Source organism: Camelus ferus, chromosome 4 (assembly GCF_009834535.1).
Source record: "Camelus ferus isolate YT-003-E chromosome 4, BCGSAC_Cfer_1.0, whole genome shotgun sequence".
NCBI lineage: Eukaryota > Metazoa > Chordata > Mammalia > Artiodactyla > Camelidae > Camelus > Camelus ferus.
In genome coordinates, this window is record NC_045699.1 from 47314221 (window position 1) to 47337414 (window position 23194).

At 37.2% G+C, this 23194-nt stretch overlaps 1 protein-coding gene across 5 annotated transcripts in view; it reads right to left on the reverse strand.

The window, feature by feature from the left end:
- The window catches only part of ALG2 (ALG2 alpha-1,3/1,6-mannosyltransferase), a 523116-nt gene that overhangs the window by 488305 nt on the left and 11617 nt on the right, over window positions 1–23194 (reverse strand). For all 5 annotated transcript variants that reach the window (XR_004319360.1, XR_004319361.1, XR_004319357.1 and 2 more), the window contains exon 2: window positions 18641–18757. The gene's annotated coding sequence lies outside the window, so the exon portion shown is untranslated. The remainder of the gene's footprint in view (window positions 1–18640; window positions 18758–23194) is intronic.

Below are 23194 nucleotides of genomic sequence, written 5' to 3' on the forward strand. Positions count from 1 at the left end.
AAGGCAAGAGGCTTCCTGGAGTAGCCCTGCAGCAGCACACTGAGAAAGTACAGAGCAGTTATCTGGGAAGAGAGGATGTGTGGCACCTCCACCCGAGTTTCAGGACAGAATGTATGGAAGAAAGCCTCAGTGGTTTCCAGCAGTCCAGAACAGAGGAGGGACAGACTAAAAAGGCTATCCAGATACCCAGGACAAATAAAGTTGACACTCTATCAGAGAGAGGACTAGAGGTATGGACCACAGGAGGGCTGCCCTTTCTAAGGAAGTCCTCATCGACAGAATGGACCAGGCTGGCCTGAACAAGAAAACATCATGTAGAGACATCATCTGAGGCTGCCAGAAACAGATAAAACTGAAGTGACTAGAGTATGGACTCCTTCTCACAACTGGCAGGTGGTCAAGTATATAAGACTATTGTTACCTCCTCTATTCAAGCACCCCTTGCCCCAATCCTAGGTGATCTAAATGACAGAGAAAAAGAGATTATCTTAGAATCTCTCTGTGTCTCTCTTCCTGTCTCTGTCTCTCTCAGTATTTCCCTCTCCTTCTTTCCCCCTATCTTTCTCCAACCCCCCTTCCAACCCACTTTTTGGGTCCAATGGTTAGGAGAAAAGTTTTTAATTGGATGTGATCCTGGAGTTCTAAATTGTACTGGACTGAGCTTATACATCAAAAATGATCAGAATGTTCTGTTATTTACTTAAGATGCCATTAAAGGAAGGGAAAAGAAGATTCTACAGAGTTTAGTAGAAAGAAGTGACTGGAAAAAAGTTTAAAGTGCTTAATCTATCCCAACTGTGTTATCCATAGATAGATTACATCATGCCACACTGTAGTGGAAGAACCCTTGTCAAACCTTTACCAAAATAACCCATTTTAGAGCACAATATGCAAGAATAATGGAGATACTCTAGTTTTCTAATCTTCTCATTTAAAAAAGAATCATTCAGTACAATTTCTTTTCCATGACATTCTAGCACTAGAAATCAGGGTACCAGAAGTTAAAAAATCAAATCAAATGAAAAAAATCAAATCAAATGAAAGACATAGTTATATTTTTGCATGAGATAAACCTGTGATGGGACCTACAGCCCCTTCTCTGTGAGTCATCTTAATGCTACAGAAAAGCTGTGACCCTGATGTTTCCAGGAGGACTAGTCATATGGCTCTGCTGTGCAGACAAGTCATAAGAAGACTGGCCAGCCATAGTCTGACATCCTCAAACTACCTCCCTGGGAGCTGGCCATTTGATTTCCACTCTCTTTTTTTCCTTTCATATTTCTTTTCAGAAGCCATCCTTATCTGAAATAGTATAACAAGAATATCCAGCCTGTCATCCTATGGAAAGGACAAAAAGACTCAAAAATCACTGTAACTACAAAGTGATTCTACTATACGATTCCTACTTAAAAAAGTAAAATAGGTTTTTTTTTCCTCCACCAGAAACTGGTCCAGATTCTCAACAGTCTCCAGTCTCAGTTTGGTACCATAATTGCCATAAATAAATTTCTTACGCACTAAAACCAGTTTTGCCCTTTTCCCAGGAGGCTTTTGTAAAGCTCAACATAAATTCAGCTATCTCATATGATGCAATTGTGATTTAGAAAAAGCCAAGACCATCATCAATACACAGTTCCATCCTCCCACACCAACAGCCCAATCTAACTGCCGCCAAGTCCCCAAACCCTGAAACTCCCACCCACAAGCTGCCAAACCCTCTGGTTGCCCTATCACTGGCAGATGCTACGATGCTCTGTCAGTAAAAGGTTTGTGAGAAACTGAAAAGTGTACAAAATCAAACAGAATGCAAAGACATTTTTACTGAATTCAGTATTTCAGGATTTTGGAATACTTAATGCTTAAGAATTAAGAGAGTTTTGGGGATCAATATCCCTGTTTCTCTATTTGGACAACTTCAAAATGCCTACTCCCTGCCTACCCCAAAAGGAATCAGAGATGGCAGTTTGTGAAGACTCTGATCTTGCCCCATGAAAACCATCACATACATACAACTCCTGTAAATACAAAATATTCCGATTCTGGGGAGACCTGTGTTTGCTGAGGTCAGTATTTCGATGTTGAAGTAACACAATAAACACTCACAAGTGGAGCAAAGTTATTCTGCTAAGGGGGAAGCCATATTCCACTGCCACGTACACGCACTGCACTGAGCTATGTCAGAAAACACTGACAGTGACATAGTGAGCTGAAATGCTATGAGCACAGTCAGGTGACTCCTAAAGAGCTCACTAAGCTCATTACCAAACTGTGTAATTTTTATTTGAATCTGGGAAGCAATCCTGAGACTCTGAGCCCTTCATCTTACATATGGGAAGACTGAAGCCCAGGATGTTTGTGTCAAACAGCTCAGATAGCAAAATGACTACCATCCAGATGTCCTGATTCCTAGCCCTGCGCTCTTTTTTCTGTTACCCAGCCTAATAGAATAGTTTCCACATATACTTTCCCCATCCAAGTCTCACAGTGTAATCCAAGTCCCCAAAACTGCTTCTCTGTCTGCTTGAGTTGAACCTCTCCTTTCCTGATTCTTAACTCAGTCCCTCCTGATAGCATTGTCCTTTTTTCTAAGACCAGGCTCCTAAACCTTGGGTTACTTGTTCTTCCCAGTGACTACCTCCTGTCTCAGATTTCACTCCACCCAGCCCCCAGACTCTCCTCTCTGATTCCAGAGCCCCAGGCATCCTCCCATCAATTCTTACCCTGAGACATTATGTACCGCAGCAGCACCTTAGTTCTCCATTGTATTGGTATTCTACTGCAATGTAACCCATTACTGCGATGTCAACACAAATCTATTATTTTACTGTTCTATGGGTCAGACACCTGACATGGGTCTCACTAGGCTAAGTTCAAGGTGCATTCCACTCTGAAAGTTCTGGAGAGAATTCATTTACTTGTTTTTCCCATCTTCTAGAGGCCAGCCACACTCATTGACTCATGGATCCCTTCTGCATCTCCAAAGCCAGCAACACAGCAAGCACTGATCCTGCTTCCTTCATCACATCTTTTTCCCAGACTCTCCTCTCCTGCCTCCCTCTCCACCTTTGAAAACCATTGTGATTACACTGGGCCAACCAGAATAACCCAGGATAACCTCTCTTTTTTAAGGTCAGCTGATTAGCAACCTGAATTCCACCTGCCATCTTAATTCCTCTTTGCCACATAACCTAATGTAGTCACGGGTTCTGGGGATGAGGACACGGACATTTTTAAGGGGCCATTAATCTTTCCCTTTCCCTTCAGCACCCTCTCCTCATTCTTTAACACTCTCCACCCTGATACAGAGAAGAATGGATTCTAGATTGACTGAATCCCTATATGACCACTGGGATTTGCAGGGTGAGACAAGGTCAGTGGTCATTTGGGGATTCTTAGAGGCCTGGGAGGGACATTGGCCAGGACACTCCACAGCCCTCTGTCTGCACAGAGCTACAGAGGGCTCAACATAGAAATGTAAAAAAGAAAGGTAGGACCTAGCATGGAATACAAGGACCCAGAAAGATCAGCCCACACCATGCTATTGCTAAGGCTGGCCTTGGTGCTGATCAAACACAACATAAACACACAGACCACTGAATGTGTGGGTTGAGACTTAAACTGAAAATTCCTTGGAAACAGACTTCATAGCCAAAATTATGAAAAGCCATTGCATCGTCAGGTAATCTACATTTTGCTTTAGGAAGAAAAAGTCCCAACTCAGACAATTGTGAAAGACATTATGGAATCAGCCCTAAGGAGTCCTGTTAACTACCTTGTAAAGACTTTTTTTTTAATAATTTTGAAATAATTAAATATTCATAGGAAATTGCAAAGATAGAACAGAGAAGTACCACATATCCCTCACCCAGTTTCCCCTAATGGTTGTATCCTACGTGATTACAGTACAATATCAAAACCAGGAAACTGACATTTGTACAACATGTGTGTATTGTTCTGCGTCATGAAACTTACATTCCAAAAACATAACTGGACAAATGTGTACGTGCACATCCACCACTTCCATCAGAATTCTACAAGGATGACAGAAGCACTGTGTGGAGCTTATGAACTCACCTTCTACCAACAGGCCTGGATTGGGTGGCTTCTAAGAATCCACACAACCCTAAGATAAAGTATGCAGGGAAGCACAGTGAAGATGCTGAAAATGGCCTGCATCAGCACCGTGAAACCACAGAGAACTCTCTGTCCTCGAGGCATACTGCTGAAATGAGGAAATTCTCTTGAAACATTTTCATATGGTTTATGCTCAGTGTATGGGCACCATCTGAAAACTTCAAAGATGCCATCTTTGAGAAGAAAGATAGGAGACCTGACTGAAATACTATCCCAGGGTCTCACCTCTCTCCATTCCAGGCAAGAACTAAAGGAAAATCCTCTGAATCAGCCCCACAGGCTATCACAGAATGTCAGACCTACAATGGCCCATAGAGACTTCCTAGTTTGGTCCAATCCTTTTATTTACAGATGACAAAACCAAGACCTGAGGGGTAGGGAAAGGACTGCCCAGTCATACAGGTAATGAGTGGTTGTGCCAAGATTAGAACCTGAGTCTTTTACCTACCTAACTGGCACATTTTCTAGTATCCACATTATCTACGTTCAAACATATGCTCCTGAAATTTCAACATGATTTTAAGAAAAGGAGTAACATGGTCAGATGAGTAATGCTATTTGGAATGAATATGAGTGGGGCAGAAATTGATAGGAGGAGACCAGTAAAGAGGCTGTTGGAATATACAGAAGACTCTGTATCATGGTGGCTTCAACTAAAGTGACAGCAATAAAAGTGAAAAGAGGCAAAAAAAATTCAAGATATATTTTGGAAGCTGAACTCTGTCATCTGTGTCATCAGTAACAAATTTCTGCATCACCCAGAGAGGCTTGAGGACCCAGATTCTGACCATGGAACAGACCAAGGTGAATAACCTGTATGGGGGTTTATCCCTGAAAACCTGGCCTCATTGTCACTGTTGTTATTAGGACTCAGTAACAGCTACTTAGTTCAGATGGTCCCACCGTCTTGGCAAGCAGCTCCTACCTGGATCATACATTTATAGACCCAGCTTCCCCCATGCACTAAGACAGCTTCCTGCCTAGAAAACAAACACACAGACCGTGCCCCAGGATTACGTTTAACTGTGCACTTGGATTTGGGGTACTGGCACCCCTGCCTGTATCAACTCTGCCTTATCTGTCTATAAGTTCTTCCACTTGAAGTTCAAGTCAGCCCAGGTTTAGTGGCACATTATAAGCTTCCTATCCTGTGTGCCCAGAAAGGCAATGCAACAGCAGCCTTAATGATAGTGTAAACATCAAATGAAACCTGAATCATCTAAGCATTCAGCACATAGCTGGTTCAGGAATCTACCCCTTCTACCCAAGATCCTCTGGTTTCCCAAAGGAGTTGGAATCCTCACCAGTTAGCTGGGGGAATCTGACCTCTTATCTATTGTCTGTATCCCTTTCCTGAGACCGGCTTTCCACACTCCTCACTCTGTCTCCCACACTCCTCCCTGGCTTGCAACCCAGACACACACAGACACTAAGAATATTACTGACCCAAAGATCAGCTGTTCCTCTCTGTGTGTCTTTCTTGGGTTGGAAGCTGGACTAGATGAGACTTGGTTTTACCACATCCCCCCAGGCTTAGTTTTGCTCTTCCCATTAAAAAGGTCTGCTTATTTGTTTAGTTTATAATGGTGGAGGAAAAAGAGAATGTGCAACTCTCAAGCACTGCTCATTGAAATGTAAATTAATGCAACCACTTTAAAGAGAAATTTGGCAAAAGCATGAAAAGTTAAAGATGCACATATCCTGACAATCCTGAAGGTTGTTCAGAACCACTTTATTCTTAATGGTGAAAACTGTGAATAACCCAAATGTCTAACAAAAGAAGGGATAAACAAATTGTGGTATAGTCATAGAATGGAATATTATCCAGAAATTTAAAGAAAACTTACTAATACATACAACAACATGAATGAATTTCAGAAATATTATGTTGACCAAAATAATCCAGACCCAAAAGCTGCATAATGTATTATTCCATTTACAAGAAGTTTAAGAACAGTCAAAACCAAATCGAAACCAGGTGAAAATATGGTTCTCTCTGGTAGGATGTGGGGATTGGGGCTACTGATTGGCAGGGGACACGGGGAACTTTCTGGGGTGATAGAAATATTCTATATTTTGATCTGGGTGGTGGTCATATGGGTATATATATATATATATATATATATATATATCTGTGAAAAATCATCAAATTGTACACTTAAAATGTGTGCATTTTATTGTGTCTAAATTATACCTCAAAGGGTATAGAAATAAAAATAAATAACATTAATATGTTGTCACTATAAAATGTTTTAAATAAAGACAAAGGAGTAAATAAAATTGTTCACTTCCCACAGCTCAGATACAACTACTGATAAGTGCTTTTTGTAGCCGTGTGTTCCTTTTAATTTACAAATTAGGCTGTTTTTTAAATTTATTATTGCCCATTGAACATATTTATCATTTAATTGTTTTTATGAGAAGTGATCTTCAAACTTTTTAGTTTTAGTGGAAATCTTTCCTGAAACAAAACTTTATGTGAATCCTCAATATATAAATATTGCTCTGGTTGTAGTACCTTTAAGAAGTCACACCCTGTTTGTGAGTCCTAGTCTGTATCTACCTCTGGCAGCCTCTAAGCCATCTCAGTAGGACCACAGCAGTCTGAAAATCACTATCTTGATTTCATTTGTAATGAATGCATTCCAATTCATGAATGACCCACAGTTTATGTAACTCAGATGGTGACAAAAATATCAACACCCGAGTATTCACTGCCTCTTCTTTAGACCACAAAGGAAATTCCACAGTTGTCTAATAAGAACTGACCAAATCCACTCACATCCCTCAAAAAAAGATTGTTTTGTCCAATCCAGTAATAAAGCCTTCTTAAGGTAGATAGGCGTGAGAAGCCAAAAAGACTTGTGAGGTCTTACCTTGGAAAGGGAGAGAATTATCAGCTGGAAAACAGGTCCAGGAAAGGGAAAGATGGTAAGGAAGAAGTTAAAGTTGAATTCAAGAAAGAATATGAAAGAAATTTTGCACAAAGACGTAATGGAGCGAATTGGAAGTGGCTGCAGAGGATTGGAAAGATATTGGAAGTTGGAGGGATTTAACATATTGGGAGCAATTGGAACAGGAAAGCTCCAAAATGCTTTTCCCTAAGTAAGTTAACTAGTACCCCACCCAAAGCTATTTCTTTACAATACAACATTTTCCTGCTGTTACATGAATTTATAATAAATTTATAACCTCATTATATGCTAATAAGCTACATACACTTGTAACCATTTCTAGACTTTTGATTCTATTCTTGTGATCTGCCTATTTCTGAACCAGTTCCACACAGAACAAATCATAGTTTCACCATATGTTTCAATAACTTACAGGGCAAGTCTCCCTTCATTTCTTTTTAAAATATTTTTTAGGTATTTTTAATTGAAGTATAGTTGATGTACAACGTTGTAGATATTTTTAAATGTTTGTAATTCCATCCAACTTTAGAATCATTTTCTCAAATTCCTGAAACCTATCATTGGGATTTAGATTAGAATTTATAGAGTAATTTAGAGGAAATTCACATTTTTATCATTTTGAGTCTTTTCATCCAGAAATATGCTCCGTCTCTCTACTTATTGAAGTCTTCTTTTGTCCCTCAGGAAATTTTGTTGCTTTCTTCATATAGTCCTGCATATTTCTTGCTAAATTAATTCATCTATTTTCTTTGCAATTATGAAAGAAATATTTTTTCTATTGTATTTTCTAGCTGGTTTGTGTTGATTTTTGTTAGTTTGTACTGGTTCATATATGCATGGGAAACCAACATGCATTATGTATACATGTATACACATACAAATGTATGTATGTGATAAGATATTTATGTATATATATGGGCACACACACATTAACCAGACAGCCTACCAATAATTCATATTAACACTAAAAGTTTTTCATTTCATTCACTTATATTTTCTAAGTATTTTCTGGGTAATGATAATTTCATCTTTTTCTTTCCAGTATTTATACTTATTTTGTTTAAAGCAATGGCTAGGAGTCCCCATAATAATGTTAAATATTTTCAGTGATATTTGGCACCTCTAATTAATGTTTCTAAGGTTTCATCATTAATTTTATTCTTAGTTTCTCATAATTAAGCTTTAGTATATTAAGAAAAATCTTCTAGTCCTACCTTACTAAGAGTTTTACGGATAGTAAGTTGTATTAAATGCCTTCTGGCATCATGTTTATTACTCTTTTAGCCTATTTAATATAATGCATTACATGAATAAATTTCATGTAGAACTATCTACAAATTCCTGAAATAAGCTCTACATTACATAGTTATAATATGTTTAACATAGTACAAGAAACAATTTTATAATATTCCTATAGAATATTTACATCAATTTTCATAGGTGAGATTGACACACGTGTGTGTACATTAGTTTTATCAGATTTAAGTATCAGAATTAGGTCTGCTTCAAAAAAAATGAATTGAGGAGATTTCTAACATCCAAAAATATTTACTTAACAAAAGAAGTATCTGTTCATTGAACATTTCTGGGAATTAGCCATAAAATCATCAGTCTCATGCTTTCTGGGTAGAAAAGATATTTGATAATCTTTACAATTTCTAGTATGGGTCATGGCTTATGCAGATCTTTAATTAATTTTGGAAACCTGATTGTTTTTCCCTTAGAAAATCATCCATTTTATCATGACTTTCAGATCCATTAGCTTGAAGATGAGCATCATTTCACTTGTGATTTCTTATCTCCCTCACATCTGCGGTTTCATGCCCACTTCCAATTCTGTTGTGCTGATTTTCCTTTCTTCTTCTTTGACTGGCCTTAATTAGAGGTTTTGTTTGCTTTTTCTCAACATATTAAATGGATTTATCATTCCACTCTCTTTATGTTTACCAATTCTGTAATTTTTGCATTTAACTTTATTAGTTTCTATCTTTTACATCCTCAGTTAAAAGTCATTTTGTTTCTAATTTTGTCAATCAGTTATTCTGCCCTTTTTTCATATTTAATATTAAATATATGTTTAAGGCAACAAATCTGCTAAGTACTGCTTTGGCCACACCCTTAAGTTTTTAGGAGCAGTTTTCATTGTCATTAATGCATATGTTTTCTCTTTGCCCCAAAAAGTGATTTAGGAGTGTCTTTTGATTTATTCAAGAGTTCAGTTTTTTTTTTTTTTTTTGCTTTAATCAATTTCAATTTTTATGGTATTGTCATCATGACTATGGCCTATACATTTTCTGCTTTTAGAAAAAAAAATTATCTAGCTGGCCCACTATATAATCACGTTTTATAAATGTTTAATATGGACATCAGGAAACAATGTATATTGCCTCTTTCTAGGGCATGGATTTTAATACATACCACTGATTTTTCTCATTTGAATTTTATATATCCTCATTTCTTTATCCATTAATTCTACATTTAATCTGTTAATTACTGAATTTCAGTTACTGTGATCATCTCCAATCCCTTGTATTTATAATATTTTGGTTTATATATTTCAGTGCTATATGCCCCAGATGTAAGTATTTCTTTTAAATTCTACCGGTTAGCAATACAAAATGCATTACTTTCATCAATACAAAGTCAATACATTTAATATTTGACATAATGATTTTTCCCTGAAATCTATACCTGGATGGTACTAACACCCATTTGTTTGTTACTATAATTTTTGCCCAACTTCATATTTAACACCTCTTGGTCACTGTTACAATGGCATATAGTTAACTGTTGGTTTGGTTTTTATAGAGGTAATATATACATATAATGAAATGCCTAACCTTAAGTGTACAACTTGCCAAGTTTTGATAAATTTATATACCCAAGTAACCATCATTCTATTGAAGGTATCAAGCATTTCCATCACTCCAGAGAGTTACCATATACCCCCATGGGCAACCAGTGTTCTTATTTCTATCACATAAAATTTGCCTCTTCTAGAATTTTATATAAATAGAATCATTCAGTATGTTATTATTTTGTGTCTGGCTTCTTTCACTCAACATGATATTTTGGGGATTTGCTCTTCTTGCTGCATATATCAGTAGTTCATTATTTTTTCTTGCTGAGTAGTACTCTTTTATATGAATTATACCAGAATTTATCCTTCTGTTGTTGATATTCGGATTCTTTCTAATTTGGGGCTAGTATAAAAAAGTTCCTGTGAACATTTTTTTGCATGTCCTTTTGTGGTCATATGTTTTCATTTCTTCTGGATAAATACCTAGTAGAATTTCTTGGCCACAGCACAGGTATATGATTAATTTCTCAAGAAGCTGCCAAATTTTTTCCAAAATGATTACATAATTTTATACTCCCACTAGCAGTTTCTCCAAATCCTCACCAACAGTTGGTGTTGTCTTTTTAATTTTAGCCCCTCTAATGGATATGAAATGGCATCTCATTTTAATTTTAATTTGCATTTTTCCTGAAGACTAATGGTAATGAGCAATTTAATGTGCTTATTGGCTATTTGTACATCTTCCTTCATGAACTACCTGCTCAAGTCTTTTGCCAATTTTGTATTGGGTTGCTTGCCTATTTACTATCGATTTGTAGGAGATATGTATATTGTAAATGTTTTCTCCCAATCTGTGTCTTCCTTTTTCATTTCTGTTATGGTAACTTTCAATGAGTAAAATTTTTAATTCCAATTTATCAATTTTTTCCTTTCTGTTTAGTGCTATTTATGCTCCTTCTAGGAAATCCTTGACATAACCAAGTGTGTGTTTTCTCCCAAACACTTTATACTTCTTGATTTTACATTTGTATCTGTGATCCACTTCTTAAGTATTTTATGGTTTTTGGTGTTATCTGATACAGAATTATATTCTTAATTGCATTTTCCAATTATTTGCAGGTGATTTATAAAAATGTAATTGATCTTGTGTTCTGTGGCCTTCATAAATTCATTTATTAGTACCAGTAGTTGTTTTGTAGATTCCTTAAGGTTTTCTATTCACGGAATTATGTCCTTTCCAAGCTTTATGTCTTTTACTTCCTTTTCTTGCCTCATTGCAATGGCTAGGAGCTCCAGTGCAGTATTAAAACAGAAGCAGTAAGAGAGGACGTCCATACTTTGTTCTTTCAATATTTCAGTGTTAAATATGATGCTGCTACCGGTGTTTTGTAGATGTTGTTCATCAAATTAAAGAAATTTCTTTCTATTCCTGATTTGCTGAGTCAAAAATTTTTGAATTTTGTGAAATGCTTTTTCTGTACTTACTGAAAGGATTATATGGCTTTTCTCCTTTATTATATTAAAATGTGAAATACATTAATTTCTGGATTAAACAATTTTGTATTCCTGGACTAAACCCCACTTGATTGTGATGCATTAATCTTTTTATATACTGCTGGATTCAATCTGCTGATATTTCTTTAAGGATTTTTATTTCTGTCTTAGTTCAGGCCGCCATAACAGAATCCCACACACTGGGTGAATTTAAACAACAAACATTTATTTCTGACAGTTTTGGAGGCTATGAAGTCCAAGGTCAAGACACCAGCAGATCCAGAGTCTCTCCTCTTCCAGGTCGCAGGCTGCTGACTTCTCCATCACATTGGGGGTTAGGATTTCAACATATGAATCTGGGGGGACATATTCAGTCCATTGCAGTGTCTAAGATCCAAGGAATATTGATCAGTGATTTTCTTTTTTTTTAAGTATTTTTCTCAGGTTTGGTATTTGGGTGATGCTGGCCTCATAAAATGAATTATAAGATGTTCCCTCCTTCTGTATTTTTTGAATTTGTTTAACATTCATATTATTTCTTCTTTACATGTTTCATAGTATTCACCAGATAGACCATCTGGACCTGTAGTTTTCTTCATGGGAAGGTTTATATCACAAATTCAAAATTTGAAATAGATTTTAAATAGCCCTAGATATAGGGCTATTCAGATTTTCTATTCCATCTTGTATTAGCTTTAGTAAGCTATGTTTTAAAGGAATTTGAAAATATCTAATTTGTTAAATTTCCTGGCATAAAATTTCCATAATATTCCTTTATTAATCTTTTAATGTCAGTACGATTTATAGTGATATTCCTCTTTCATTCCAAATTCTGGCAATTTCTGTTTTCTCTCCTTATCAGTCATGGTAAGGGCTCATCAGTTTTATTATACTTTCAAAGGACAAACTTTTGGTTTTGTTAATTTTCTTTACTGTCTCTTCTATTTAGCTGACTTGTCTACTTGCTTTGGTTTTAATTGGTCTTCTTTTTCTGATTTCTTAAGGAAGTTTGGAGACAGAGCAGGCTGGCAACAAGACTTGTGTATAAAGCATACCAAATGTAAACCTGGGTACCACTTTCTCTTAAAGTCTTGGAGACTACCTCCAGGTTGTAGACACACATACACACAATACTAGGGCTCTAGTAGCAGATGTTCTTCATTTTTGGACGGAGATTGTTTCTGCATATTGCAGTACATCATATGAGATCCAAAGCCAATCAAAGTCCTGAATGACCAGGGCCACTGCTTTGGACGTGTCTACATAGTCTACTTGTACATCATCATGGCCCAGACTAACATGATTCTGGACTTTCAGGCAAAGATAAGGTCCTAGAGTTTAAGCCTCTTTTTCACATTTCTAAAGGCATTCCTAGGAAACCAGTGAGAGGGGAGTTGTCTCAGCATCACTGTTTACATAAACTTGAGTTCTTATAGATGCCAGAATTATGAAGGGTACTTATTCTGGACCATGGCCTGGATATCTATAGCTATAATTTTGCAGGTTTTACCAACAAATGATGTCAACCAATTTGAACTAATTAAAAATTATAAAAAGTTATTAGACTTGGTGGGAGAAAAGGTATTTGAGAGGGTTGAAGTAGGTAGAAATTAAAGGGAGACAACTACTACAATTTCAAATACAACTGATGAGGTAAGCAAGGGGCTCAAAAACTGGAAACAAAGAGAATCAGATCTGCTGCCCTCCAGGTTGGAAGTCTATAGAAGCCAGTGATTTCCAAGGAGGTTTTAACCCTAAAAAGTAAGTTGAAACAATGAACTTGGGCTTTCTGGATATCTTCTACTTTCCTCAGATTATTTTCTCCCCACCCCTTTCTAACAGCACGTAGTATGTCTCCCATGATTTATTAATATCCTTTATGAACTTAAATCTGTGGAAATTTTTCTGTTGTGAAGTCATGAAATTGCAAAAGAACTTGGAAAAATAACCAATCCCATGAGACAGACCTGCCTCCCATCTGGATATCACCTCCAAATTTGTGGGGCATCCATTTAGCTCCTTTACTACCAGAGCTATACTCAGGGTAACCAAATAAATCTAGAAGTTGAAGGAGCTCTAATGTGGCAGTGGAGGTAAAGGTGAGCCCCATTTGCTAAGAACAATCTGCTCTCATAAAAAATTTAAAGCAAGGCAACATTTTTGGTACATTTTTCTGTAACTGAATATCATTAAGATACTGAATATACAAAGCATCTTGCTTTTCTTGTATTCTTTCAAAAACTATTGAATGCCTACTATATACTAGGCATTGTGCAAGGGATAGAGGGATACATCGGTGAGCAAAGAAACAGAGAAAAGAAAGCTAAAAGACAGAGTGGAGAGAGTAGGAATGGAGAAGGTGGGCACTGCTGGTGGGCTCCTTTATTACTAAAGACTTTGTGTTTTCTTGGGTCCTTGAACCAGAAAAAAAGTAGTTAGGCTGGATCCCTCTGACATGTATGGTAGAGAGAGAGAGTGTGTGTGTGGTGTGTGTGTGTGTGTGTGTGGCAGGTTTTGGAGAAGATGAGGGAGCATAAGGAGAATACCTCAATTTCTGCCCAATAGAAGTGGGAGGATGGAATCACTGATGTTCCAGAAGCTAAGAAAGGAAAAATGTAAATTATTTTCTTTACGCGTGTGGTTTGCACAACATCCTCCAACATGACTCCCACTTGGGTCCTAAAGTTGGAAAAATCTAAGGAGTATGGAGCTAGGGAACAGAGCAACAAGGCTTGACACGGTATACCAGGTGTTGGCCCTAGTAGACCAACTCCTAAAGGGAGACCTTTGTAAGATACTCTCCAATTTCATTAATCCTGTGCATTATAAATCTAGAATTAATGTCATTTTGCCTAAATTATAGACATGTATTTCTCAAATAGGTCCCTTATATGCAGGCAGGGTAGCAAAGAAGAGTTTTTAAGTGTGGGTAATGTGAAGAGTCCCTAAGAAGACTTCCGTACCCTAAATATCATTTCCCACGTTGACTGAAATTCTTTGTTTTGTTTCACTGCTTAGAGCCCATCTTTAATCATCTCTCTATAAACACAGAAGCAGTTATAACATAGTAAAGATTCTGAAATATGACTGCCTTGTTCACACTGGGCTTCACCACTAATTGCTCATGTGACTTTGGGGTGTTTTTCTTAATAGCTAAGAATTACATTATTGAGCATGCACTCACTTAGCAACTATAGGGCCAAGTACTTTACATGTAGTTACATACATCCTTAATCCTCACAGTACCCAATGAGATATGAGGTGGGTATCACTATTGTCATTATCAGATGAGGAAACTGAGGCATATATGTAACTTTCAGGTCCATAGATAGCAAATTGAGGGGCTGAAATTCAAACCTAAGCAGATGTAACTACTATACTAGAGTCCCCTCACTTAAACCCTCTGAGCCACTATACCTACCTCAGATAGTAGTTGTAAAGATTAGGTAAGATAATGCTTGTAGATTTGATGGAGTGCAAAAAGTATTCAACACTATTACTATTTCAGATAAATCAAGTCTTCAAAAAAAAAAAAAAACACTGAAGCACTACCTAGCAAATCCAGTTCAACTACTGAGCCTTTATTACATATTAAGTGCTGTATGAGGTGCTAAACAGATATACTGATATATAAGACTTGATTCCTGCCCTCAAAAAACTTACAGAATTCAAGGCTTACTTGCATTGCTCCCCACATAAAATCCTTCACGGGTTCTTCACTGCTTTCAGAAAGTCCACATTCCTAGCTTGGCACAAAAGGCCCATCAGGATTCCACTCCTTCTTGCCTCTCTGGCCTCATCTCCTGCCACTTCCCCCATCCTCACTCCAGCCTCCTTACCATTCTTCAGAAGACATTTCATATCTCCATGACATACAACATGCTGTTCAGCTCAAATCATTCTGGAATTCCCCATCCCCTGCTAGATTAGATGCTCCCTCTCTCTGCTCCCACAGAATCCTGCACACACCTGCACACTCCTGCAAATGCACTTATTACATGGGACTCAACTCTTCTGCTTATCTGCCTCCTCCACTACGGAAGGACGGACTGCCATAGTGGTCTCCTACCCTAGCTCCCAGAACAACATGTGAACTGTACACATAAATGAATGTGCACAGAATGAATACACCAATGAACTGTAATTAGTGCTCTAATGGAGGAAGAATGAATAAAGAGTGAAACTGATTGGAAGGGTCTGCAATGACTTCTTTGAAGAGGTAGCATCTGAATTGTCTCTTTATGGGAAGGTAATATTTAAATCAATGGATACAAGCAGAAGATCTCCCAGTAAGAAAAGGAAAGGCCTCAAGGAAAGACCCTGTAAGAAACTTCTTTGACTAGAACATAGGAAAGAAACATGAAGGATAAGGTCATTGTGGCAATAAAACTGGGAGCTGCAGAGAACCCAGGCCATCAAATCTATTCTCAAGCAATTTTCAACTTACAAAAATCTTATAGCTGCAAGTGAAGTTATCAGCTCCCAATTCTACTATTTGCATTTCTTCTCACTCATTCATAACTAAACCCTGATGACCACATCAAAAATACAGCAATGTGTACAAGGAGGGGTTGTAGCAAAAGAACAGAAATGGGGAAAGGAAAATAGTCTGAAGAGAAAAGTAGGAGGAAACCGGTCTAAAATTAAAGTACCACACAGATAGGAGTGTCTCACCTGTGTCAAAACAGGGACCATGTCATCAACAGTTTGATTTTTCTTATAGTTAAGTTAACTTTATGTCAATTTTTACAACATGTATTTCTGTAACAGACCTACACTAATCTATGATGCAGAGACAGTGATCCCTGAAGGCAACCAGTGATCCCTGAAGGCAACCATTTTGGAAAGGAAACCTTGTGACCCATGTACTTTGACCTCCACCCAGTCAGCCACTGGCTTTACTAAAGAGTCAGTGAATCTGGTACAGTATTGAATACAGGCTGCATCATGCAAGAACAAAATTCACAATCACTGTACTCACTGTGTTCTCTGCTTTAAGCACCAACTCAATATTCAGTGTGCACCTGTTATGGGAAAGACACTGTTCTTGGCACTGACAGGGATACATGGATGAATTTGGTATGATCCAGATCTTTAAAGAGTGCACAGAATAGGTGAGCCAGATGTGTACAAGATAATGCAATTCGGAGTGTGATAAATATATGAAAAATGTAGCACGGAAACAAAAGGCATTCATCAATCTTAACAGGAAAATGGGGAAAGATTTCATGACAGGATTAACTTAAGACTCCCAGGAAAAGTTTTCACTGTGTTTCTTTTTTTATTTTCATAATCTTTTAAATTACAAAGGTGATATATGTTCATTATTAAAAAATAAAAAATACAGATAAGCAAAAACCACAAATAAAGCACTATATTTTGTATGCCATTTTAAAATTTTATTCAATTATAAAAATAAGACCACATTGTACATTCTTTTCCGTAAGCAGCTTTTTTCAGGCAAAATATATTACAACTATCTTTCCATGTTATTTATTACACTTTTACAATTGACTTTTATATTTATTTAAAAAGATGCATATCACAAGATATAAAAGAGTACACACTAAAAGCATGTCTCCCTCCCATCCTCCATTAATTTATAGTTTTAAACAGAAGCAACCACTGTTACCAGTTTCTTGTGATCATTTCACAAATGTTCTACAAATATATGAGCTTACATTTCTTTTTAAATAAACAGTAGCAGTCCACACAGTTCTGTACCTTGCTTTTCTCCCCTCAGGCAGTACACATATCATTGCCTTGTTTCTCTTAGTGGCTGCAGGGTGTTGGTCCAACTGGACAGATGTACAATACCTTATTCATCCAGACCCCCTTGATGGACATTCAGAATATTTCCAATTGTTTGCTATTACAGTATTGCTAAGTATATCCTTAAAATGTAAATATGCACATATTTGCAAATACATCTGCAGGAAAAATTGCTAGAAGTGGAGTTTTAAAGTCAAAAGATATGTATATTTTTAATTTCATAGACATTACCACAGTGTCCTCCATTCAGATGGTCCTACCTTCTCCTGCCAACTACAGATGCCTACCTATTTCCCTACTTGTAGCTGCCCAGCCAGATACTATTTCCCATTCCCCTCCCCCACTACTCACACACTTTACAGACAGGAGAGGTCACCTGTCTGGCTAATGGAATAAGGGAATGTAAGGAGAAACGTGTGTCACATCCAAGCTAAAGCAACTATGAAGACAGTATGCATTCTCCACCCTATATTTGCTTTTTCACCAGCTAGAAACAGAAGATTTCAAGGCCGCAGGGAAAGGGAGAGCTACATGATGCAAGGAATTCGAGTCCCAGAATCACCATAGAGAGAAAAACTGTCTTATCAAGCAGAAACATCCACAATGGACTATTACATGATGGAGAAATAAGTTTCTACTGTGTTAAGTTGCTAAGATGTTGGTGTTTGTTATAACATCTTGCTTTACCCTAATACACCTAACTAATATATAAAACACCAGATCCAACGTTCAGAGGAGTACACTTGGGAAATAATGCTTAAATATTTCAAAGTTAAGTATGACAATGGCTATTAAGGAAGTATCCCTCAATTCCTGGGTTACCAAGAGCTGTTCTGGTTTTTAATTTTAATCAAGAATGGATACTGATTTATCAAATACCTTTACAATGTCTGTGGAAATTACCCTAAGATTTTTTTCCCTTGATCTATTGAAGTGATACAGTACATTAATATTTCCTAATGTTGAAACAGCCTCACATATCTAAAAAAAACTGGGTTTACTTGGTTATAGTGTATTTATATGATACTGAATGCAAAAAAAATAACCAGCACAAAATAATAGACAGGGAAATTCTTTAAACATGATTTATAACTTACAAATTTCAAATTAGGAAGTAAAAAGTAAAAGAAAAATTTCTTTCTGAAGAAAAATTCGTTATTTGGAAAAGCAAGTGAATGAGTTATCACACTATCCAGGGCAAAAATAAAAAGAAATGGAATTCCTGAATGAAAAAAAAAAAGAGAGAGAGAGAGAACCAGAGGGCAGGACTAGGAGGCCTACTTGTAAATAAAAGAAGTTCTAGAGGGAGAGCAAAAATCACACTGGAGAACGCAATACTCAAAACATAGTGCAAGAAAACGTCCCTCAGGAGGAGACTAGAGTTGTTAGACCAAAAGCACTCACTGAGTGCCAGGCAGGATAAATGAAAAAAAGGCACACATTTAGACATATCTTCGTGAAATTTCCAAAGTTTAAGAATAAATTAAAAATATAAGCTTTTAGAAAGAAAGAACAGGTTACTTACAAATGAATGAGCATGAGGCTGGCATTGGACACGGATAAGAGTGGAGGCTCTGAAGTAAGACTACCTGGGTTCGAATCTTGGTGTGAACTTGAGCAAGTACTGAACTTCTTTGCGCCTCTGTAAAACAGGGATGATGACAGTACTTAGTTTCTAAGGTTGGTTGGAAGCAGCATTTGAAATAACACATGGCACACGGCACATAGTTTGAGTCACCCGATTTCTATCTGTTAACAATGAAAGCTGTATCTGAGAGTCAGAACTCTGCAGACTTTTGAGAGTACAAAGCCTGTCCCCTTCCCAGAGCTTAATGTGTAGCACTGATGACCTGAAGAGCTGGCGGGACAAGCCCACCAGAACATCTCTAATGGTACCTGAGCTCCATGCAAGGGAGAAGTGAACTGATAGACAGAAGTAATCTCATTGGTTAATCTTTATTAATGTGAACAAGGCAATGACAACAGTTTTTTGGCCTACAGCGAACATTATCAGAGAAGAAAAAGTTGTAGGTTCTGTCAAGAGTAAACAGACTCACAGTGGAATCCCTTGAAGTCAGTGAGGACTCTCCTACCACAAACAGATCTTACTGTTATTCAGGACCCTCCAAAAAGTGAAACAGTATGGGGACTTGTGGCTGCCTGGTTAGGATGTCATAAAAAGTTATTTCATTCATTCAGCAAATTGTTTGAGCACACCTATGTGTCACCAACCACACTGCACTGGGGATTTAACTGTGAATAAGACATACCAAGTCCCTTCCCTTATATACATGGACCCAAATTGGAATGCCTGTGTGATGTAAAGAATCTATCCTTTGACTCAAACCATTACCAAAATACATCACACATACATACATAGCCCAGTTATATAAGAAACAAAAAAAGTCAATAAATCATAAATAGCTGGATGTTATTTTAACTTAATTTAGTCCCATTTTTTATAGTTCTGCACATGCAAAGCTTGCATAACAATTTGGTGGAACTCTTGTGTTTGTTGAATCCTCATTACTAAGCTCTTAGCACCAACCAGAAATATTTTAAATGGTCCTCTCTACATACTAGCTAAAAGTTATCTAGCCCACTTACCCCTCTTCAGACAGAAGATTATTTCTTCAATCCAAAGGAAGATATAGAATAAAATGGCATATAATGAATTAGTAGATTGAATTGGTGGTCCCTGAAAAGATATGTACATGTCTAACTGGCTGGAAACTGTGAATGTAACCTTATTTGAATAAAGGGCCTTTGCAGGTATAATTAACACTCTTGAGATGAAGAATCATCCTGGCTTATCTAGGTAGGTGGTAAATCCAATGACAAGTGGAGTCTTAACGTCAGCCCTTGTAAGAATTAGTCCTTATAAGAGAAAGGGAAAGACAAATTTGAGATAGGCATAAGAAGAAAAGTGACAGAACAGAGAAGGAGGAGGCTATGTGACCATGAAGGCAGAGACTGGAGTGAGATGATTACAAGCCTAGAAGTGCCAACAGCCACCAGAAGCTGAAAGAGGCAAAGAATGAATTCTCCCCTAAATCCTCTAGAGGGAGGGTAGCCCTGACAACACCTTGATTTCAGACTTCTGGCCTCCAGAACTGTGAGGGAATAAATTTCTGTGTATGCCACCCAGTTTGTGGTAATTTGTTACAGCAACCATAGGAAACCAATACAGTGAACAAAGGCATTCTGGTAAGGTAATCATGGGTCAAAGTCCCGCTCCTGTCATTTCGGACCTATTGCTCTTTAGTAAGTTGGTTAGCCTCTCTGAGCCTCCACTGCCTTACTTGTAAAAATGGGATAATCAGACCTGAACTACTGCCCCCAGAGTTCTGATAAGAATCAAATGAGATCATGTATGTGTAAATACTCAGAATACTGTAAATCCCATATAAACGTGAACTGTTATTCTTATATTTCACCTGGAATTTCAAAGGAGGTTTGGAGCCTGGGCTCTTTATTCCTGACCAGTTGCTGTAACCCTTTACACAAATCAGTACTTGTCTAACTTTAGCAATGCCAACATTATATCAATTTTTATCATCAAATCTTATTTATAGAATTAAGCTATCACTAATGTATATAGTACCTCTTTAGTGCTAGGATTTAATGAAGACGGTCTAATTACCACTAACCTTATCATCCATTTCACTTCCCTCCAGATATCTACTACTGTCACACTAATACAGTAAAGAGGCAATTTAATTGGTTTATTGCCCCCATACATATTAACAAGTCAGTTCTAACTGATTTGCCTTCAACAATATCTGTGAACTCACTTAACATAACCGTAATTCTTTCTCTAACTGACCTTAATTATTCCACACTGAATTTCTCTCAGCTAAGAATGAACCATTAATAACCTCTTCCTCCTATTTTCTGGTTTTCCCCAATAGGTGGGTCCTGATCTACTGCCAGACCTACTTCTTCTTTCCTGAAATCAAATGTGTTTATGAAGTATAACCATAAAGTAAGAATATCAGTTCTACAAGTTATACACAAAAGTTAATTTCATAACTCTATAATCTCACTTTACCCATGTACAAGTTTGTATTTTCTAAAGAATTTTTCCAGTTTTATTTCAAAGAAACATCATTAAACATATTCCAAATTATTGAGAGGCTACTTCTTCTGCAAGCTTCAAATTTCTTTCCTTCAGAGCAAGGAAGTTTGACATTAAAAATAAAGAAATGGCATTCTGATAATGCAGTCTTCTACCAAAATTTATCTTCTTGTGCCATAATCATTCTTTTCTGTATTGGATTTGAATGGTATTCAAATTTTCCTTAGAATTAACACACAGTACCATAAAAATTTTATTCTCTGAAATTTTGCCTCTTCGGAGATCTTTAAGTAACTTAAAAGAATTCTTCCCAAACAGAAATTCAAACAGTAAAAACTTAAATGAACTTTTGAGATTTGCAAATGTAATAATCTCTTGCAATTACTATCCTCAATAACATACATCCTTGAGATGGCCTTCAAGAATGCATTAGGTGTCCCTACCAAGCCACTGAATTGTGGGTAGTAAGTTATTTTAATATACTTAATTTCACTATCTTTCCATTGGTAGCAATTAAATCACTTCCAAGATATAAACTAAACATTTTGTTCTCGTGATCATCACTAAAATTTCAAATAAAAAATTATACTTAGGAAGTCCAGTCATATTTTGCATAAATATAGATGATTACTAGTCAATGGCACTAAGGCCATAACTTTGAATATAGGTTTTGTCTCCCTACAAATGGGTTTATAAACGTATTTACTATACCATCTCAGATCAATAAGAAACTTAGTAACAATAGTGTCCTAATTCTCTGGTCTCTAAATGGCCTACATAAAAGTAAACTGTGAACCTATTCCGACAACTGGAGCCTCTACATTCTTCAGACAATCCGTCCCACATGAGGCTGCCAAAGTACTGCTTATTCTATGAAATGTGTTAATTTTCCTGCTCAGGAAATCTAGAACTAATGATCTAAAGAATTTTAACTCTGGCTCCTCAGGGTACTTCTTAAGAAACAAAAAACATCCTAAGAAGTGGTCTACTCCTCAGTCACCTAACCTAGCAACTGGGTGTAGAACCCGGCTCCTCGCCACTAGAGGGGGGTATTTCTTCTACTGGTTTCTCCTTCCCCTAACTTGGCTTACCAGAATTTCTAGTTGAACTAGAAATAAGCCTCAAGATTGACATCCTGACCTTTATTTCCCCTTCGTATTGTATGGCCCTTTCTTATTTCAGGCTGTAATCTACCACTAAAATATCAACTTCAATCCCTGATTACTTGTGTTATTCTGTCCCATGTTATATTGCGTTGCCTTTTTACAGATTAACAAGATACACAGAGCTGATTCTAGAGACTTGGACTCTAATCAAAGAGACGTAGTTCATCAGAAAATCCAACCAAGCTTGCGTATTCTTTTTCTGAAAAAAATTTTTCTTCATTTGCCATGTTCACATCATTTGACTCACATTTATACTATGGAAAAGCTGAACAATTAGAAACAAATTCCAAAGAAGAAATTCAGTGTCTTTAAGTGACTTGCCCAAGATTTCAGGTGGCAAATAGTGACGTCATAATGAAGATTCAAGTGCCCTGACCCCTAGATGTTTCTGGTGCTACTTGTTCTATTGGACCGAGGACTGACCTACCCTTCCTTTGTGCCATACCAGCCTAGAGCAAAGAGTTGTGTGATTACTTAACTCACTACTACTTCTGACAAAGATTATATACATCTTAGAGTAGCCCCCACTGGCCATAAAGTCACAAAGTGAGATAGGAGTAGATGAGAGAGATAATGGAAATGAGAGGCTCAGGGGAGAAGGAAGAGAAGAAAATAAATCTACTAAACGATCTTGAGATCAGGTCTAAGATGCAAAACATGCAAGAACTGGGACCAAGATCCAGAGAGAAATCAAAGTAAGAATCAGGAAAAGAAAGAATGAACGACAAGCTGAAGCAGTCACACCACCAGATATCCTAACGATCTAAAAGGCTCCAAAAGAGATGGTGGGTGCTGGCTGGCTCCTTGCTGCTTTCTGTGAAGAACCCTGGTTTAA